At 34.1% G+C, this 13,764-nt stretch overlaps 1 protein-coding gene across 3 annotated transcripts in view; it reads left to right on the top strand.

The window, feature by feature from the left end:
* SLC16A7 (solute carrier family 16 member 7) overlaps nucleotides 1-13,764 on the top strand; it is a 277,627-nt gene that overhangs the window by 95,257 nt on the left and 168,606 nt on the right. The window contains exon 3 of one of the 3 annotated variants that reach the window (XM_074226248.1): nucleotides 3,088-3,128. The exons of the other annotated variants lie outside the window; for them this stretch is intronic. The gene's annotated coding sequence lies outside the window, so the exon portion shown is untranslated. The remainder of the gene's footprint in view (nucleotides 1-3,087; nucleotides 3,129-13,764) is intronic. 3 annotated transcript variants of the gene reach the window in all.

The following is a 13,764-nucleotide window of genomic DNA, read 5'->3' as shown; positions in this document are numbered from 1 at the left end:
AAAGTACCAAGCATTAAAATATACTTTTTTTGATAATCTGAAAATATTTGATTTTCGATATTTTCTGCTTCCTTAGCTCCCTCTTTTTCACTGTCATCAAAGAAGTGGAATGAAACCTTATTATGCCTTCTTTATAGTGTTTGTATTTTTTCTATTTTTATGAGCCCTCATAGCTAAGAATTTTACATTGTAGCAGCCAATCTCTTTCTATAAACTTAATTATGAAATTAATTCTTAATTCTATGGGCAGTAGTTATAACTTCAAATCTATCCAATTTGGAAGAACCTGCCAGGGCTTGCATCTCACTAGTATAAACTTCCCAAACTCAGAATCATATTAAGGTATATTACAGAATTGCTATATATCTATGAAAACATATGTGTATTTTTTTCTTTTCAAAAAAGTCCCTCATTCTGTTGTAATGTTTACCCATTGCAAAGCAATGGGGTAAAGTGACTTATTCAAGGTCACACAGGTAATTATTAAGTGTGTGAGGCAGAATTTGAACTCAGATCCTCCTGACTCAGGGCCAGTGTGCTATTCACTGTGCCACCTAGCTGTCTCTGAAAGCCCCTAATTTTAAAGGTATATTTTAAAGTTGGCCTAAATTAAGTCCTATAGAAAATTATGGGGAAAGAGAAGTTAATTAAAGATTATTATGACTAAAATAATCTGATAATCTGAATTAGAAATGATAAAACTTAGGTTCCCTAAGGACAAGAACTGCTGTACACACCTACACACACACACACACACACACACACACACACACACACACACACACATGCATGCACACACACACAGGCATATTTGTATGTGTATATATATATATATCTATATATATATTGTATTCAGAGTACTTAGAATAGTGACTAGTTCATAGTTGGTGACTAATAAATGCTTTACGTGAATTGAATAATATGCCCATTTAACTAAATTATTTATTTTATGTCACTTGAAGGTATTTCAGTAAAATCTCATGGTGTTATTTTATTTTAGAGTTATGTCCTATATAATAACCTAAACTTCTTATGTAGTAATAGAAGAATGAAATCATCCTTCTTCATATAGCCAGGAATGTTTGATCTTTATTCAAAGTTGGCCATTTGATCTTAGTGCATCATGCTACAACTTTTAAAATGGCAGACCAAAATTATTCTAAAATTACTCTAAAGCTTAAAAGTTTAAAAAATTACTCTAAAATTTAAAAAAAGAAGTAAAGAAATCCATCAGGAGTTCAAATTTCAAATCAATTTAGAACGACCCTTGAAATTTTCAAGTATCATAATGCATAACAGTCTAAGATCTATATCCTTCAGAAAGCCTTGTGAATGTTGGACAAATTACCTCACTTGGTTCAAGTGAAGGAAATATCAGTGGGTAACATATTGTGACTATTGTATCTTATCAGAGGTATCCATATGCAGAATTCTGGGAGGAATTTGAGCTGGAGTATCAGGAGGTAGCAGGTGTCTTTGTATGTATCTTGTGAATTTTAGTTATGTAGTCTCCTTAGGTCAGAATCTGTGACTGTTTATCTGTTTTGTGGAGCATCAGACAACATAATAGTGATAGTATTAATATTTCAGTCTGAGCATTTTATACTTTATTCATGTCAAAAATGACTTACTTCAGATAATAGGGTCATCAGATCTTACTGTATATTTCACAAACCTTGCTTTTAATTCCCAGGGTCTTTACTGACTTTATGTTCAGCCCCAGAAATATATATTCTAATCCTTTCTGCCAGTCTTTTCACACATACAAAAAAATAAAGATAGTAATATTTACAAGTGGTCAAGGATCATAGTTAAAAATCACTCAAAAGTTATCTTGAATTTTAAAGAAAATAAAAAGGATACTAGGGACTGAATCATACACCTCCCAAAAAAAGAAAAATTCCTGAGAGATCCACCTTCTTTTCACCAATTTCATACATATATGGGTATCAGATTAAAAACAATATAGAATTTAGTTTTTTACATTCAGTCCTAGAAATGACTTCCTGCTTCTGTATCATTTTTCTATTAACATTTGAGGTCAATTGTACATTTGCTGATAATCTTAGAGTTAGAAAGGTAATTCTGTGTTTCAACCTCTGTTATTATTCTAATGGAATGCATTTATTATTCAGTTTGAGGCTGCAGTTGAAGAGGCAACAACTCTGTAATCTATGAATGAATAAGTTTTATAGCCCTGTTGGATAACACATGCTGACCCTGATTCATCTCACTTTAGATATTTGTTGATACTAACAGTTTATTTGCTAAGTTGGGACTTATTTCAGAGTTTTAGGCTAACTGTAATACTATTTAGGATCCTGCCATCATTTTTATTGGGTCTATCAGTTTGTCTCTGTTATAGAATTCCTTATTCTGTTAATTTCTATTTGATGCAAAAGAATGTGGTAAAATTTCCCCCATTTCCTCCTCTTTCATCACTGTTCTCATCACTTGTGTTCATTTTTTAACCACCTTCCAGGTACATTATTGAGATATTAGACAAATAGAAGCCAATGTTTTAGATTTCATGCTAAATATGCAACAATAGGCAGTCATCTTGACTAAAGAGCAGGACTCTTTAACCATTTTATTTTATTATCTTTTGGGGGGGTGTATGTTTTGGTGAAGTCCATGGACCCCTTCTCAGAATAATGTTTTTAAATGTAGAAAATAAAATATATAGGATAACAAAGGAAACTAGCTGGATTGAAATACAGTTCTCAATATGTATATGTGTGTGTGTGTGTGTGTGTGTGTGTACATGATTTATATATATATATATATTTATATTTTTACTTTAAAGTTTCTAGACTATAAAAGGTAACAATTGTCATTGTTTTAAGTAGAATTCTTCATAAGGGTGTAAAATCAAATCTTCTATTAGGAACCAATTTTGGTGGAGCTACTATTTCTCCATAGCATTCTAGCCCCTGAATGTTTGCAAGTCAATTCAGGGGAACTCTTGATAAAAAGTGAGAGAAATTGGGTTTATATAGCTCAAAATAGGAAGTAAACTTGAGGACAATTTCTTTATTTCTTACTAGCTCTTATTTTTTTTCTCCCTCTTTCTTCCTTGCAATTTAGGCCATTCCAATGATCACAGGTTTTCCTTCTGTTATATTTTGGTAAGTGTGTCCTTATTTCCTTTTGGAATGATAACTGACATAAGCTTGAGCACTCTGTAAATACTGGAATACTTCTTCGCAGCTTCATTTTTTCTGACACATTTTAATGACTGCTTTGCATGCACTTATTTAGTATTTAAATGGTTGAAAGTTTCTAAAAGTGCATTGCTAATCTTTAAATAGACTTGGATGCTACTCACACAAATAACAAGGGCTTCCATGTCACCTTCAGTTACCAAAATGCCTTTAAGCATGCCAACTATTTGTACTTGTGAAGGTTTTTCAAGGATATTGTCCCTTTTATCACATGATTGACAGGTACTCTGAAGGTTATTTGGCAGTCTCTATTGAAAGTAAGTTCTGCCATGTATGAACAGCTTTAATTAACCACTTTTCATTTTGGCAACCTGAGCTTGATATTCTGAACACGTTGTCTAAAAAGAGGATATTCCGGTACTTATACAAAGTTCCTTCTGGAACCCTTCAGTTTCATGCTGAGCAATCTGATAGCAGAGTAACTGTGTGGTGGAAAAAATAACTTGGGAATTTGGGGCAGAAAGAAATAGAAATGCAACACTAGTTTATACATGGGTACATGTATAATAAGTTCAAATTCTTCCAATCATTGAGGAATTTCTTAAAGAAAGAGATACTTAGATTTATTGATTCCATCATTTGGTACTTATTAAATAAGGAAAAGAAATGAGATAGCCTCTAACCTTCAAGAACTTACTACTGGGAGAAATAATATGTACATAAATCTTATATATGTAGTAATTTGCATACATTTTGCTTCCTCCTTTAGAATATGAGGATGGACTGTTTATGATTTTCTTTATGTCCCTAGTAGCTAGTAAGTTCTAAATAAATGCTTATTAGTTATTTGTTATACAAAGTAAATCCAAAATAATAATTGAGATGTAACCCTAACAACTGGGGTTGTTAAGGAAGGTATCTTGTAGGAAGTGGTCTTTAAGGTAAAGGGATTGGGATAGGGATTTGTAAGGAATTAAGAATTTTAAGAGACAAAATTGGGTAGCGAGGGAGTTCTAGGTTTAGATTGGAGGTATGTGCCTATGCAAAGAAATGGAGGTGGGAGATGAAATGTCAAGAAAGGGAATAATGGACAGGTTGATTTGGCTTTAAAGAAGAATTTTCTCTGAGGAATTAATGTGTAATAACCCTGGAACATTAGTTTAGTGAAACTGTGTTTCTATTATACTAAATATAATAGAAAGCAATTGAAACTTCCCAAGTATAGAAATGAAATGGTCAACACAGTGCTTTAGGAATACCAATTTGGAAATGGAGTGCAACAGAGGTAACATTTTAATTTGATATTAAATTAAAATGAAATTGGACTTATTTAAAAATAAATAAAAATATAATAAAACATAGATAATGTTAAGTTGTGGTACTCTGAGTAATATTTGCAGGCATACTTATGTAGAATTCAGCAACCCCCTTTTTTATTTGAGTTTGACAATACTGTTTCAGACAATGGTTGAAAAGGGCAGAAACTTATGACAAGGAGACATAGAAAGCATTTTGGATATTTGAAAGAATATTAGCTTAAAAAAAAAGATAAGATCCTGAACTCAGGTGGTATGCATAGAGAGAAAAGAACAGGTTAAAAGATGTTACGAAACTAGAATCAATAAGATATGGCAAATAATTGTGTATAGGGGTTAAGTGATAGTGAAGTATAAAGGGTGATTACGAGACTAGTAGTATTTTTTTTTAATTTTTCAAGGCAATGGGGTTATTGGCTTGCCCAAGGCCACACGGCTAGGTAATTATTAAGTGTCTGAGGCCAGATTTAAACTCAGGTACTCCTGACTCCAAGGTGGGTGCTCTATCCACTGCACCACCTAGCCACCCCAACTAGTAGTATTCTTAAAAAAAAAACAAAAACAAAACTAGAACATTAGAAAAAGGAATGGTTCTTTTTCCTCCAATTTAAGATGAATAAATTGAGACCTAGATTCTTGAAGTTACTCAATCAGTGTCACATGGCTAAACAGAGCTAGGTGTCAATCTCAAGGTCTTTTGACTAAAAATTCAATGCTTTTTCCACTTCACCACATTGTCTACTAGATTCCTGTAGTCTTCTTCTAAATTAAACAATACTAAGTATTTTTAACTGTTAACTGTGTGCCAGCTACTATGATAATGTCTGCATTTACGAAGACAAAAATTTTTTCTTGTCCTCAAGGAGTTAACAGTATAATGGAAGAAATGCAATATACATGCATACCTATATATACACTTATATGTGCATTTACATATAAATATACTATATTATATATATATATATATATTAATGTGTATTGCATATGAATATACATATACATATTTGAAATAGAGAAAAGGTAACCTTAGTGGGGAAAGTTCTAGCAACTAAAAGAATAGAAAGGTCTCTCTTCAGCATGTGCTGTTAGAGTCTTGAAGGAATTATAAGAAGTATGGGGGGGGCAGCTAGGTGGTACAGCGGATAGAGCACCAGCCCTGGAGTCAAGAGTACCTGAGTTCAAATCCTGCCTCAGATACTTAATAATTAACCTAACTGTGTGGCCTTGGGCAAGCCACTTAACCCCATTGTCTTGCAAAAAAAAAAAAACTAAAAAAAATAAGTATGGAAAGAGAGATGTGGAGGCCAGTCAGTACAAGACATGGAAATAATAAATGAAGTGTCTTATGTGAGGAGCAACAAGTAGACTGATATGTCTGGACCATAGAATGTGTGGAGGTTAATGAACAAGGATACTGTCATCTAGAAGGGGTCTGCTTGAGAAGAGATTCAAACAAAGGACTTTTTATTTGACCCTAGAGATAATAGGAGAGACCAGAGATAACTGAGTGAGGGAAATCACCTGACTGAGCATATTCTTTAGGAATATCATTTTGGTAGTGGTTGGAGAGGTGTATTGGAGTGGGAAGAGACCTGAGGCAAAGAGACCAATCAGAAGCTTATTGCAATAATCAATCTAGTCAAGAGGTGATGAGGGTTGGAAATGGGTAGTGGCTTTATGAGGAGAAAGAAGAAGATACATTTAGGATAGTTAAGTAGGGAAAATGCAAAGAAAAATATTTTGGAATGTGCTGATTTTATTTATATAATATAATATATTGTATTATATCATGTATATATAATACATGCTATACACAGACATATATAAAAATATATATAATATATGTGAATTAAAATGTTTATTACCTAGAGCTGCATATTAGAGCATGTTGTATACATAGATGAATTTGCATTTATATACAAATCCATACACATGTGTGTACATGAAGCCTTTTAAAGCAGTAAGGTAGTAACTGGAAATCATGATCCCAAAGATAGTTCTATATACCATATCATATAGCCTTAAACCATATTCTATCATTATTAAGTATTTAAATCAATGTCTGATTTTTTTTTGGTGGGGGGAGATACTGATAGGCACCATATTGTCTCAGAAGAGTAATATCATGCTCACGGTTGTGCAGAGAAGACAATTTTGGCACTATTGTTATTGAACTTCTAATTTACCAGCTATGAGATTGTTATTAAACCTCTAACTTATTAGCTGTGGGTAAATCACTTGCCTCTCTCAGTCTCAACTTCCTTATCTATAAAATAAGAAAACTGAAGTCAATGAAGTCTATTTCAGTTAAAAATCTATGATTATTCAATGTATATATTAAAGTGTAGGCTATGCTCTAGTTGGGCATACTAGGAAAATGAAGCTGTATTAGTCTAGACAGGGCTTCCTAGTGTCATACACTTACAGCTGGAGTGCCTGAGTAAGCACCTAGAGTTGAGATGTCCATTGCTTTATATTATGATTGGAATTTTGAAGAATAAGATAGATTTGGGAATTATTGGGTGTGAAATACAGGATTTGAGAACAGACAATGTGAAGGTATTTTGTTTGGTGGTATTATTTTGTTTCAAAGCACTGTGGAAGGGTGGCTAGGTGGTGCAGTGGATAGAGCACTGGCCTTGGAGTCAGGAGTACCTGAGTTCAAATCCAACTTCAGACACTTAATAATTACCTAGCTGTGTGGCCTTGGGCAAGACACTTAACCCCATTGCCTTGCAAAAACTAAAAAAAAAAAAAGCACTGTGGATATATGATGGTCATCTTTTGTGACCCTGAACAAACCTTTCTGAAGATTAGTTATATCACTTTCCTCACAGGGTCATTGTCAGCATCAAATGAGAAAAAAAAATTACAGGCATTAAAGTACTATGTGAATATGAACTATTATCATTATTGCCCACTGTAAGTGTCAAAATTGGTCCAAGGGAGGATTAGGTTTTGATCTGAACACTTAAAAACAAACGCTCAGATTTTTAATGAGAATCAGTTGTCCCACCTTAAAAAAAAAAGCAAAACAAAAAACAAACAAACACTTGCCTCTGTTACCCAGGGCAAATGACTCTCTGGGTTTCAGTTTCCTCATCTGTAAAATGAGAAAGACTTGAGGGCTTCCTATAACTGTACTCTGAACTTTGGGGGGGAATAATATCTACTTTTGACACTAATGGAATGGTTAAGATAAATATTATCTCATAATTTGATTAGAAAATGTGTCTAAAACATGTCTATATACGGCATGAGATGTAGAGGACAAACAAAAGGATAACTGAATTTTACTTATGCTTCAGCAACTAGGTCTCTTACATAAAACTAGTGGAACAGATAACAGAAGGGTTAATTTGAGTTACTTTGCTCTTCAAATATAATTACCTATACAATATTAAGTACTGAAAGGTAAATGGTATTGTATTAAGGAAAACAAGCTAAACTATATGAAAATATTGGTCCTATTATAACTTTTTCTTTGACACAATGCATATTACAGAGTCATTTGCTATTTTGAGAGAATTCATAGATAACACCCTTGAAAGATTTTGAGAATATATCAAAGGTCATAGTCATATTTCAGCAATAGAAGGTGGCTTTGGAGTGATCACAGTCATGATGTCCAAGTTGCTTGAGAGAATAAATAGCAACAATGCCTATGATAAAGATGTAAATATTTCCCTTTAGGAAACAGAAACAGAGAAATGTTGATCTTCTATTGAGTATCTTAGGTAGCTAGGTGGTACAGGATAGACCACTGGTGTCAAAGTCAGAATGATTAAAATTCTCATTTAGCCTGACACTCACTATGTGATACTGGACAAGTCAGTAAAGCTTTGACTTAGTTTACACATCTATGAAATGAGTATAGTAATAGAACTCACCTTTTGGGATTGTTAGGAAGATAAAATAAGATAATATTTTTAAAAGATTTTACAAGCCTTAAAGTATTATATAAAAGCCACTGATTCTTTTTCTCCTTTTCCTTCTTTTCTTCTTCTTCCTCTTTCTCTTCCTTCTCAAATATGACACAAGTATTAAGTACATTAAAGGTGTACAATTTATGTTACCACTATGTATTTAAATTTGGTATTTAATTTAAAAAGGGGGGGAAGCATTAATATACTTAACTCATTTAAATTAAATAAAAGAAAACTTAAAAAGAGGAGGAAAAACAATCATATAATTTTTCCATATAAACAATCCAAGTAATGTTGACCCTAGAAAACACCAAATTATTTAATGATTATTGAAACTTAAATTCGTTGTTAGAAGCAGAAGGCACTGGGGCAGCTAGGTGGTGAAGCAGATAAAGCATTGGCCCTGGAGTCAGGAGGACCTGAGTTCAAATCCATCCTCAGACACCTAGCTGTGTGACCTAGGGCAAATCACTTAACCCCATTGCATTGCAAAAAAAAAAAAAAAGTAGAGGGGACCTCAAACCCAACTTTGGAGGTGCTAGGGATCATTGCTAGTGTAAAAGTATTGGGAAAGAAGTAGAAAAATCCAAGAAGAAAGACTTCTATTAAATGAAATGTTGGGAAATCATCTTGAATGATATTGGGATGGATGACAAGGCAGTGTTAAGGAATGAAAACGATTTTTGCATCAAAGGACCTGTACTTAATACTAGTGTATCTATAGACAAGCATCCTCACCTTTCTGGGTGTCCTTTGTATATACAAGAGGGTTAACCTAAGCTCTCTCCCATCTAAACATTAAGCATATCACTGCTTTTGTCTCAGATCCTTTCTCCTTCCAACTTCTCTTCATGAAAAACTGGTCATTTTCCTTTTTATCTATAAGTCAATAAAGTTTTAAAAATAATTCCGCCATGCCCGATCCCCACCCTGGGTGCTTGGTGGGATTTGAAATGATTTATGATGAGAAATTTTTAAATAAGTAATCTAAAAAACACAAGTACTGGAAGCCTGTTACTCTAATTATAAGACAGAAGTATAAACCACATCCTTTTCTTAAACCTCCCACCACTCTCATACTTCACTTTATATTTTATTTTAAATTGACATCAAAGTTATATTTTTAATTTACTGATCCTTTTAATTTTTACAGCAATCTTTTACTGCCATTACCTCCTCCTCTCATAAGCTTCTGACTTCCTTGTAACAACAAAATAGTTAAAGCAGCAGGCAATATAACCATATCTCATAGCCTGTCCAACCTCTTTCTCTACCTCTACTGAGAAAAAGGGAACCGTTTCAACACCTTTTCTCTAAGATGAAGCTAGCTCATTTTTCCCCAACAATTGCCTCAGTTAGCCCTTTTCATTCCCTTCACCCTGTGATCTTGAGAGCATTTGGCCCATTTTCATAAAGTCTTTGTAAGCTGACTATATTTTTTCTATTAACAGAAACAGAAATAATGGTTGATAGTTTTGTAGGACTTTGTTTACCTACCTCTCCAACTATTGCCTCATCTTGTTGACTGCAGCAGAGACCACCACATCCTGCAGAATTTAATTCCTTCATCTCCATCATAGTCTCCCTGTAGTCTCATTATTTTTATTGTTGAGTGATATTGTCAATATATTCAGCCAGATCAACCCCAGCAATGCTCACTTTATTTCCTGACCATCTCCTTAACAACTACCTTGTCTCCAATGTACCCTCTTGGCGGTCCTATCTTCTCTTTCGCTCTGGATTTCTAGCTCTGGAAGCATGATTAATACTTCCTTTACTCTTTGAAAAGGGCATCATTCTACTCCCTTTTGGCTCCACTCATTATACCTGTTACCTCCCAAACAAAAATGTGTTTTTTAGACCACCCTTGATGTGTTATTCTTTTTTTAAAGTATAAACTTCTTGAGGGCAGGGCTTATCATTACTTTTTCATTTTGTATCTCAAATGTTTAACAAAATTCTTTGCACATAATAAGCCTTTTTAAATATTTTATCTCATTTGATTCTCACAAAAACTTTGTATAGTGAGTGTTAGCGATGTTACTATCTCCGTTTAACAGATAAGAAAAACTAAGACTGAGAATTCAGATGATTTATCTGAGGTTACACAGGTCTAGCACTCTATTCACTAAGGCCATCTAACTGATCTCTCAAGTTAAACTGCTTTCTTTGACCACCTGCCACTACCTTTTTATATTCCTACAATGACTCTTTCTCAGGATCATGTTTCCCTTTGTGCCCTTCCTCCTTCTGATCCTTATCTGTGCTTTCACTTCAGTTTAGCTTGCCAATTTAGAGCTCCAGGGAGTTCAGAGGCCCAATAGAAGTCATCACCCCTCAAGTCCCTTTGTGCTTCTTCTAAGCTCCCCAAAGCCCAGCTACTAAGCTCTTCAGAAACAAACATACCCTGCCTACCTCTTGTCTCATTAGTTAACACAAAGGCTAGTTGCTTTTATACCTGTTAGACTCAAATGACTCTGTTGACAATTCTAAAGACATTGGAGTAGAGATATGAGATTTTAAAAGAAATCTAACCCTCCCATTTTACTGATGAGGAAATTGAAACATATAGAGATGAATTATTGCTTAAGATCATACAGGTCATGAGTAGTAGAGGAAGTATTTAAATCCAAATCATGTGTCTCCAAATTCAGAGCATTTTGCCTAAGGATTACCATGTCTTTTCACAAAAGTAAAAAGGAAAAAGGTGGGGTGAGGGGGTTTGACCAGAAGTCTACATATAGAGGGTTTTAGGGATATGTTTCTTTGAACTAAAAATGAACTGTTTAAATGAACTAAAATGAACTGTTTAAATAAACTAAAAAATAAAATGGCAAGAATGAATACTATAATGCATTTAACTATCTATCAAGAAAGAAGAAGAATGTTATTTGCATATAGTTATGGTCACTAAATAATCATTTAGAAAATCAATTGAGTATCCTACTGCCAAAGATTTTGCTAGATGCTATTGATACAATGAAAGATATGAGAATGCATATATGTTCACATGTATTGTTTGTATATATGTATATATGTATTTAGACAGATAGATATAGATGTACATAACTATCCATATCTAATGTGTGTATGCATACATGTTTAGAGACAATACATGTATGTAGGATATGTGTATATAGGATATGTGTATGTGTATACATATGTGTACATACACACATATATATTCTTTATACAAAGATGTTCCTATACATATGTGAATAGATATATATTTATGTGGATAATTCTATCTGTACATCCATGTGTCTATTTATGCATCTATCTATTTATCTAATATCTATCTATCTATCTTTCTGTCTAGTCCTTTCCCACAAAGAGCTTAAAATGTTACAGGGAGCCAATATGCAAATAACTTGGTACATAAAAAATATATAGAAAGTCAGTGGAGATAATGAAAGGAGAAGCTTTTGGGGGCAAGGTTACAGAAAGAAAAGTGCAAAAAGTGGAGTTGAGCTTTAAAGAAAATCAGGATACTAAGAGGTAGTGACAAAGTGGTACAGCTTTCCAGACATGGCTAGTACAAAGGCACAGAGACTTGAGATGGAAAGTCTTGTGGGAGGAAGAACAAGCAGGTCAAGATAACTGGGTTATATATTACTCAGAATAAAACATAAAAATAATCGGAAAGTAGGAAGAGACCAAGTAATAATGTAAATGTAACAGAGAGAAATTTGTATTTGATTCTGAAAGTAATTAGGAGAGGCTAGAGCTTAGTAAGAAATGATGTGGAATTGGGGAGGAGGGTGGACCTATACTTCAGGAAAATCTCCTTGACAGCAAATGTAGGATGGATTGAAGCCGGGGAGAGCCTGGAGACTTAAAACTTTGTCCATGCTAGCTAAGTAGTCAGGTTGGAGGAAATAAAGGTCTGAACAAGGATTGTTCCTCGTTCAGACAAAATACACATATATGCATACATTTATATTGTGAAGGTAGAATGTGAAATTGAGACTGTGAATCTGGCTAAATGGAAGGATGCACTACCGGGTCTATATACTGAAGAGATTATGAAAAAGGGTAAAAACATCATTTGTACAGAAATATTCATAGCAGCCCTGTTTATAGTGGCAAAGAAGTGGAAATTAAATGAATGTCCTTCAATTGGGGAATGGCTCAACAAACTGTGGTATGTGTATATCATGGAAGACTATTGTCCTATTAGAAACCAGGAGGGATGGGATTTCAGGGAAGCCTGGAGGGATATGCATGAACTGATGCTGAGCGAGGTGAGCAAAACCAGAGGAACATTGTACATCCTAACAGCAACAGGGGGGTGATGATCAACCTTAATGGACCTGCTTCTTCCATTAGTGCAACAATCAGGCAAAATTTTGGGGTTTCTGAGATGGAGAGTACCATCAGTATCCAAAGAAAGAATTGTGGAGTTTGAACAAAGACAAAAGACTATTACCTTTAATTTAAAAAAAAAAGCAACACTTTTGCTATCTCTTGTACTTTATTTTTCTTCCTTGAGGATATGATTTCTCTCTCATCACATTTAACTTAGATCAATGTATACCATGGAAACAATGTAAAGACTAACAGACCGCCTTCTATGAGGGGTGGGGGAGGGAAACAAGATTAGGGGAAAAACTGTAAAATTCAAAATTAATAAAATCTTTCTAAAATTCAAAAAAATATAGAAGGATGCCCTTGATAGTAATAGAAATTTCTAAAGAAGGGAGGTTTGGGGAAGAAATATAATTCCTTTTTTTCAGCATGTCAAATTTGAGGTGCCTATGGGGAAATCAAGTTTGAGATGTCCAAGAGGTAGTTGGAGAAGCATGATTAGTTTAGCACAGAAACTAGAACTGGATTTTTAAATTTTTTAAAAAATTTATTTAAGGCAATGGGGTTAAGTGACTTGCCCAAGGTCACAAAGCTAGGCAATTGTTAAATGTCTGAGGCTGCATTTGAACTCAGATCCTTCTGACTCCAGGGCCAGTGCTCCATCTACTGTGCCACCTTAATGCCCCCTAGAACTTGATTTAAAGACCAGGGAATCAACTGCATAATGATCATAATTGAAACAGTGGGAGCTGATGAAAGTGTCAAATGAGATAATATAGAGGAAAATGAGGAGGGGTCAAATACAGAACCTTGGATGGTCAGACAGTTAAGGGGAGAAGTGGTAGATAACAATGTCATGAAAATTTAGAAGGGAAGATAATTCAGGATAAGATATTACTATCAAATGTTTGAAAGGAGGCAGGAAAGATTCGATTGTGTTTTTATTTATTTATTAAAGATATTATTTGAGTTTTACAATCCCCCCCAATCTTACTCCCCCCCACAGAAAGCAATCTGTCAGTCTTTACTTTGTTTCCATGTTGTACATTG

This window comes from Macrotis lagotis, chromosome 2 (assembly GCF_037893015.1).
Source record: "Macrotis lagotis isolate mMagLag1 chromosome 2, bilby.v1.9.chrom.fasta, whole genome shotgun sequence".
Taxonomy (NCBI): domain Eukaryota; kingdom Metazoa; phylum Chordata; class Mammalia; order Peramelemorphia; family Peramelidae; genus Macrotis; species Macrotis lagotis.
Note: the sequence above shows the minus strand (reverse complement) of the source record. Positions and strands in the feature narration are given on the sequence as shown.